Raw genomic sequence first — 7,780 nt, forward strand, 5'->3', positions numbered from 1 at the left:
AACAATGGTAATAGTAATAGTAATATGAGAGGCTGTGATGATGAATGTCTTGTTGTTGTTTGAGTGAATCAGCGAAGATCGAGATGGTCTGTAGCTTGGCGGGGTGATTGCCCGGCTGTTGATACAACCGAGGTTGTTGCAGCCATGGCGGATTTATCCTCTTTGCTCTGATTGTTTACAGATCTGAGCCTCACTTTTTTATCTTTGTGATATAATTTTTTTTTTTTTTTTTTTTTTTGCAAATGGTTTAAGTTTAGGTCATTATTTATGGTTTCGATTAGTGTTTGTTATGCTCAGAGTTTGGGGGTCGTTCATATATTTGACATTTGGAAGATATGTGTATTCATCAAACTGTTGCTTTGCAAGTTATGAATTTTAAGTAATCTCTTTGTGTAAGTTTCATATAAGTTGGTTTGCATAACAGAAATGAGAAAACACATGTCTCTTAGTTACCGTTCAGTTTAAGGTTTGTAAAAACAAACATGAACTGTTTCTGTATTTGAACTAGAGTTTAACCTTAGTTTTACTTGACAAAGAGTTGGTCCACTGTAAAACATATATTAAACCCTATTGAAGGGAGATGCCAACTGCATCACTGCATATAGAGTAAGCAGTTTTGGGGTGATAAATGGGCCAACTCATTAATGGTAGTATGACACAACTTAAACGTGTCTAAATAACCCAACTTTGTTTTTAACACGCGTAACTTATTCACGTTTATTCTTGTTCAACTAATGAATTTGTCCTCTTGTTACGGAGATTGATGATTGTGAATATGATGGACACTGGGTAGTAAAGGCTGTGCAATAACAGGCTTTTCAATGAGTAATACATATATTGTTGACATATGATTAAAGAACTAGCATTTGCAGAACCAAGCAAATGGTTGAAGAACGTATAATCTGAGTGTGATCCTAGACCTACAATCATCAACCTGGACGCTGAACGTTACAGGCTATAATGGTATACATCATCAAAATGAGGTGGTGGTGATGGTACAGTCATATGTTTGGTTTTTCCTGATTCATTCTTCCATGAATTGCTGAAAGAGAAGAGAAGTTCATCAAACTTTAAGTGAAGAATTTAAATTAACGAGTTTCTCTCTCTCGAATATTCAACCGCCAGAAGACTCTTTATAAGATTGGTATTTGTAGAGGTTTATTACTTACTATTAACAATAGGTGTCTGGCATATATTATCATATAATATTCTTGATGTCAGCAGCGGCTTGTCAATGATCCAAATGGTCGTCCAAAGAAAATTTCAATACTCTTGATTTTCAATATAAAGGTTTGATCTTTAGATTTAAGGTAAATTTGGACATGCTTGGCATATAGGTGAATTCCATCAAGTAGAGAATACATATAAGACATTAAAACCACATATATTTTCCAGTTATATGTATACAAATAATAATTTCTGATAATGAGTTCGTTAGTGTATTGGCTTCTGACTCGGCTGGGTTCCTTCCAAATCCAAGTTTCCACTACTGTTTGCAATTGGTAGGCATAAGGGTTGCAAGGTAGTTGATTGCTTTAGAAGGATAGGGGATACAATCGTATGGGATTGGAGTTCGTCGAAACTTTCTCAAAATACGGGGGAAAGGAATGAACTTCAAGAGTACAACTGTTAATTGGCTCGGACAACTTTACAAACATGGAGTGTTAAACGAGACAATTTAAGGGTGGTTCGGTAAATCTTTTAGGGTGGCTTGAAGGAGATGTTAAATAATAATTCGTTTTTTATTTGTTAATAAGTTAGTCTTATTCTAAATCCTATTTGTGTTGTTTTCAAATTGTGCATTGAATACGAGTATGACTAAAATGAAGGGTGTTATATAAACCCAGGGCCGGCTCTTGAGGTGTGCGAGCCGCACCCTCGGCCGAGGCACGGTTTCGGTAGAGGGCACAAATTTTTTAAATATATATTAGTTTAAATAGTCACTAACAAATGATTTGGGTCAATGGCTTGTGAAATAATGAGAAATAGAGAAGGAAAAAAGATAGAACAAAGAAAAAAATATTACTGGAAAATTTTCCGATGGGCATGTAGTTACACAGGGAATGAAGACGAAGTTATGGTGAAAGATAATCAAAAATATTAATATAGTAAATTACTTTATGCAATTCTGCAGACTTTTGTCTTTTCCAAAAAGTATATATATATTTTTAAATAATACAAAGTTAACATTCAATTGTCAATTTTATTAGGGTTATGGTTACTTTTTTAGATTAAGTTATTTTAAATAATTTATTTTGTTAACTCTTTCATTCTATTATTTTAAAAACAATAGATACAATTCTAATTATTCGTTGTTGCTAATTGATACTATAACTACTTAGTTAGTTGATGCTCACAAATACCTTTTTACATATAAGTTAATATGATACTATAACTACTTAGTTAGCACATAACATTCTCTACAGGTCTGGTGGTGATTTTTTACATGATATGTAACATGTCACGATAATAATGTGATTTTAGGTTATCATATCTAATATGTTTGACATGTTTATTTTAACCCATCAACTCAATTAACACTACTCGTCAACACGTTTAAATAAGTGGCAAAAATGGGCCGTGTTTATATTACATGATATTAAGTGGGTATGTCGTGTCATGGTTGAAGTTCAAACATGAGTTAATATATGGGTGTGCTCGTATAAACGATTTAACCATAGTATATCCAATACATATAAAAAAGACACGATTAACATCCTTATTAAAAGAGATGGTTAATACATAACTAATATAATTATGATAATTCACTCTGATGCATAAACAAGTATATAATCGCATAACTCACTCACTCTTTTCATTCGATTATCAACGCAATTAGTTAAGTACAATATATCGATGATGGTAAAAATGTAAAAAACCACAAAAAGGAAAGGGTACAAGGGTAAATTAGGTGGGCAAGGCAAGACGAGTAAAGTGACTAGCGACTACAAAAGGCGATCATCTTGATGGAACCAGGGTTTGGGGCAAAACAGAAAAAAAACTCAAGACGACAAAAAGAGAAATGAAGCTAACGGAGGGAAGATATGTTTTTGAAGGGCGGTTGCACTAACCCACTCCAAGCATATTCTCCATAAGTCGTATCTTGGCTAAGAGTGTTTATACATAAAACATTACGTGTATGTCTAGATATAAAGCCGAGTGTGTGAACATTGCGAGCACGTGACGTTTTGAATAAGATGAAGCTCATAAAAGCAACCCATAGTTTTAAAAATCATACACTAACACATTTTGCTCTTACGGATTACCGGGACTTTCTGAAATCTCTCAGGATGTTTAGCTTCGGTTGACGTGCTGTTTCGAAGAGTTTGTTCAAAGCTTGCTTGAGTACAAGCAATGTTCAAGTGTGGAGAGATTTGATGTATAAGAAATTATACAAATTTTTAGCACTATAATACCTCAAAATAAGCATAATTTCGGAAACTATATTAGAATAAATAACCACTAATGTTTGGACTGTTGTGAAACTCAACACGGTCGTGCCTTGCTTAACACAACCGTGTTAACATTCAGCTGCACGATCTAACATGAACAACTAATGCAACAGGAGAAAAATGAAAACATGGTCGTGTCTTGGGAAGACATGGCCATGCCTTGAGAGTCTTATCAGACTATAAATTGAATGCTCATCTTCTTCATTCAACACACCTTAGAGAGGCATTAAATACACATTGCCCTTCAATTACTCTTCTCCAACCATCTCATTTCACCACCATTAATAAGGGAATCAAAATCAAAATGATGTTCACTTCCGGTTAAAATAAATACAACGATTTAGAAGTAAAAATCTATAAGTGTGTCCGTAGATCGATACTTGGTTCTTACCTATACTTTACCGCATATACGATAGATACACTTGCCTATTTGTGTGTGATCTAGTTAAGTTAATAATCATTTTTATAATTTAAAACTCGACATTGTGTGAACAAACCTTTGAAAAAATTAACATCTTTTTTCATACAACACCCACCACGCATCAAATAGCTATAACCAGATTCTATGTAGAACCGAGCTTAATCGTATGTAATGTATGAACAATAGTGTAATCAATAAAGTATTGTTAACGTAATCGTCTCATTTACGTATCATGTTATGCGACTAGATCCTGCAAGAGGATAAACGGTTTCCTCAGTCGGTTATGACATTTTCAGCTAATTGGGTTTTGAATGTTATAAGGAGTTGGAACAATTATTTTGGCCTTTTGTGCCTAGATAAAACAACTTAAAAGCTCAAAATAATATAATCCCAAAACATTATTATTAAGCCTAAAAATACATATAATCTATAATAATATTAAAACAAATACATAATCGGTTCGGTTTGATTTTGACGGGTATGGAAACCTTGTTAACCATAATGGATCACTATTTTCAGTTGTTGTCGATTTTGTTGGTTAATTTGGTTATGAGTCGGTTAGTAAGTAAAGCTATTGATAATTTTAAAATGTTTTTAACAAAGGAAAAGTTGAAGGATCAAAAGCAAACGTTTTTACAAGTCAGTCACAACAATAAAAGCAGAGCTCCAATTCACGAATTAGGGTTTAGGGGTGTAGGAAAGAAAGAAAGAAAGCTCAGACAACAGTGAAAGGAGGCATCGGAGGGAAGGTTGAGTGTTGCCCCCTCTGTAGCCCATGATCTTCCTTCGATTTGCCCCCCTCAATTATTCAGCACCTCTGTAAATGTATTGCACTTTCTTTGTGACTCATGCAAATATACACTCGGATCTGAGTGTCTGTTATTATTATTATTATTATTTTATCGAGCACGGTGAAAACATAAAGATACTACTTTCGATCTTGATCTTCGTAGAGGCAGCCCAGCTGCAACAAGCTTAATGCCAAACACCCCTAAATATCAAAACCATCAGAGGCGATGATGATGAATTTGTGGTTGTCTGAGCGAATCGAACAAAGCCTGAGACTTACCGTATCTTGGCGGGGCAAATTCCGGAGGTTTCATGATTGAAGCAGCCGTTGATGTTTGCAGCCATGGCGGTGGTTTGTCCTCTTTGTTTTGATTGCTTTACAGATCTGAGCCTCTTGATTCTTTTATTTTTGGTTTTATTTGGGATTTTATGAAATTGAGTTTACTAATAAAACTATTACTCTCTACTTTAGTTGCTTTATCACAGACTTGATTTTAGTTTTGAGTAAAGGTGTTCAACGAATCGAACTTTGAATATTCGATTTATTTGAATTGAGTTATTTCAATTTCGAAATTTTGAAGCTGGATTCGAACTCAATCTGAGTTCAAAAGAGCTTTGACAAATTCAATTCGAATTCAAATCGAGCTGAGATGGATTCGATTCTCAGTTAACAATATAATCTGTTTTAATTCAAATTTCAAAAACGCCACAAACTTGAGGCTTTTTTAAAACAAAAGTATAAGTTTATAAAACAAATAAATCATTCAAAATTATAACCTCCCGAGTATTCACAATAGTATCCTCCAATTATATAAGTTAAACTAAAATGATGATCTTTTAATTTTTAGTCTTTAGAACTTAAAAGATTTCTAAAATTCATCTTATTATAATTGTGAATATTTATAATAAAATAAAATGAATAATTTGAACTCGATCGAATTGATTTATAGTTGTAAATTCGTATTCGATTACAAAATCGAATTTGACTGATTGAAAATCATATTTGAACCTGCAAATTCAAATGTGGGTCAAAATCGAATTCAAACCTTCAAATCCGATCACCCCTAGATTTGAGTAGTTTGTTGGATGGAGATGGGGATGAAGATGATCATGTTGCTGTTGGTTCCATTTAACATATTTTTGTTTAATTTTAAGCCAGTTTTAACATAAGACTGGCCTGAAAAGTTTAGATGTGGGGTTATGCTGCAAACTGATTTTTTATCTAAGTTTTTCTGTTTGTTTAGTGGCATGATGCCCTATAATTTTTTTACTTGATTTTATAGAATGAACTTATCACTATTTTAGTCTTTCAAAATTAGAAAAAAAACAAAGTGACATATTACCCACGTGTCTGGGTGGGGTGTTAACGGTTCGATTTAAACGATCTGTACTCTAGCATTCAACTCGTGAAAAAAGAAACTTGTACTGAAACATAGTTAATAGTATAAATACGAAATTTAAGTTTAATAGCATATATAATAATTTTTAAATTGTAAATCATGAGGATAGTATAAGTCTTCATATATAGATTTGGTTATACACATTAGCAGGGAGAATATGTGGTGGTTAACTGGTTATGTACTTGGTTGGGTACAATGGTACATAACAATATTGTTAATCACATTTAAAAGAATGTTTATACAGTTTGAATATTCTATATACTCAAAAATGATTTTTGTGTAAATTATTAAATTTATGTCTATACATGATGTGTTTACGATTTTGCCCACTCCATTGCTAATGATTTTCGATTTTGCCCCCACTGCTTTTAACCGCCCGGCCTTGTGATTTACGCTGTGTTTCTGAGTCAAATTAAAGCAAGGCAACTCCTTTGTGTTATCATTCATTCATCCATGCACTTTACTCTTTTTATAATAAAAGGGGCAATGATGATGAATCTCTATAGTCGTCTGAGTGAATTGGAGGTTGAGATATACCGAATCTTGGCGTACTTATCTTTTAATTGCAGCCATGGAGGTTTTATCCTACTGTCCTGATTCTTTTATAACAGATCTGAGCCTTATTCTTCAACCTTTTAGTTTTACATTTTTTTTCTTGATTTTTCACAGATTGTTTTTTACTGTTGCTTTATTTGGTTTTTTTTATCTAGTTTGTTTTGCTTGTATAATTTTATCATTTAAAGATTTAATACTTTTTTTTTTTATCAAAATGTTTAGAGAGCACTACTAGATTGACTGTCTTATACTGCTTTTTGCATTCATACTGGTAACTTTTACCCAAACATTTTGTAAATGAAGTTTTAATTGACAGTGTGTTGGTTTTCGTTATGTGAATTTAGTTACACTTTGATGACTATCTACCTGTTTTTGCTAAATTTGAGCTTTCATGAGATGAAACATGACTTCAAATTCACCATCTTGGATTATGTTTTGAAATTGTCATCACTAAACTGAGATGATGTTGGTCATTTTATATAGAGTTTATTTTGGTCTGGGGTTGGGTTGCTTTATAAAGGGGTTATTTTTGCTTGTGTCGGAACTGGTATAGATAAATAAGGTACTGGTTGTTTCAAGCTGTTTTAAAAAATGTTTTTATCATGGTCATTACATGTCCAATAAACTCAATAATCTATTGTATAAACCTAAAGATTTTTCATCACCCATAATACAAGCTGTACTAAAATTTCATCGTAAAACTGGTTACTGCTTTCCCAAATCCATAAATTACATGCAGCAACACAATGGAAGGCAGACTCTGTGAATTGGTGTTTTTTCAGTTTCTTTATTTGGTTTTTGATCTAGTTTGTTTTGCTAATAGTATTTTATCATTCAGAGGATTAATAAATTGTTTTTATCAAAATATTTAGGTAGCAGTTCTAGATTGTCTTATACTGCTTTTAGCCTTTATATTGATAACTTAACATTTGTAAATGAAATTGCAATTGACTGTGTATTGGTTTTGGTTATATGAATTTGACTTCACTTTGATGACTTAAAATCCACCATTTTGGATGATGTTTTGAAATTGTCCCTAGGCAGTGATGATGTTTTCTGGAAATTGATCGTGTTTCTCTGTTTTTGCTTGCTGGTGACGCAGCTGAGAATTTGCAGACATGGTTGTCTGGTTATCTATTTCTCTTTGTTATGATTTATATAAA

Source organism: Bidens hawaiensis, unplaced genomic scaffold, assembly GCF_021521415.1.
Source record: "Bidens hawaiensis isolate Kalapana, Puna unplaced genomic scaffold, B.hawaiensis_p1.1 tig00017763_1, whole genome shotgun sequence".
Lineage (NCBI taxonomy): Eukaryota > Viridiplantae > Streptophyta > Magnoliopsida > Asterales > Asteraceae > Bidens > Bidens hawaiensis.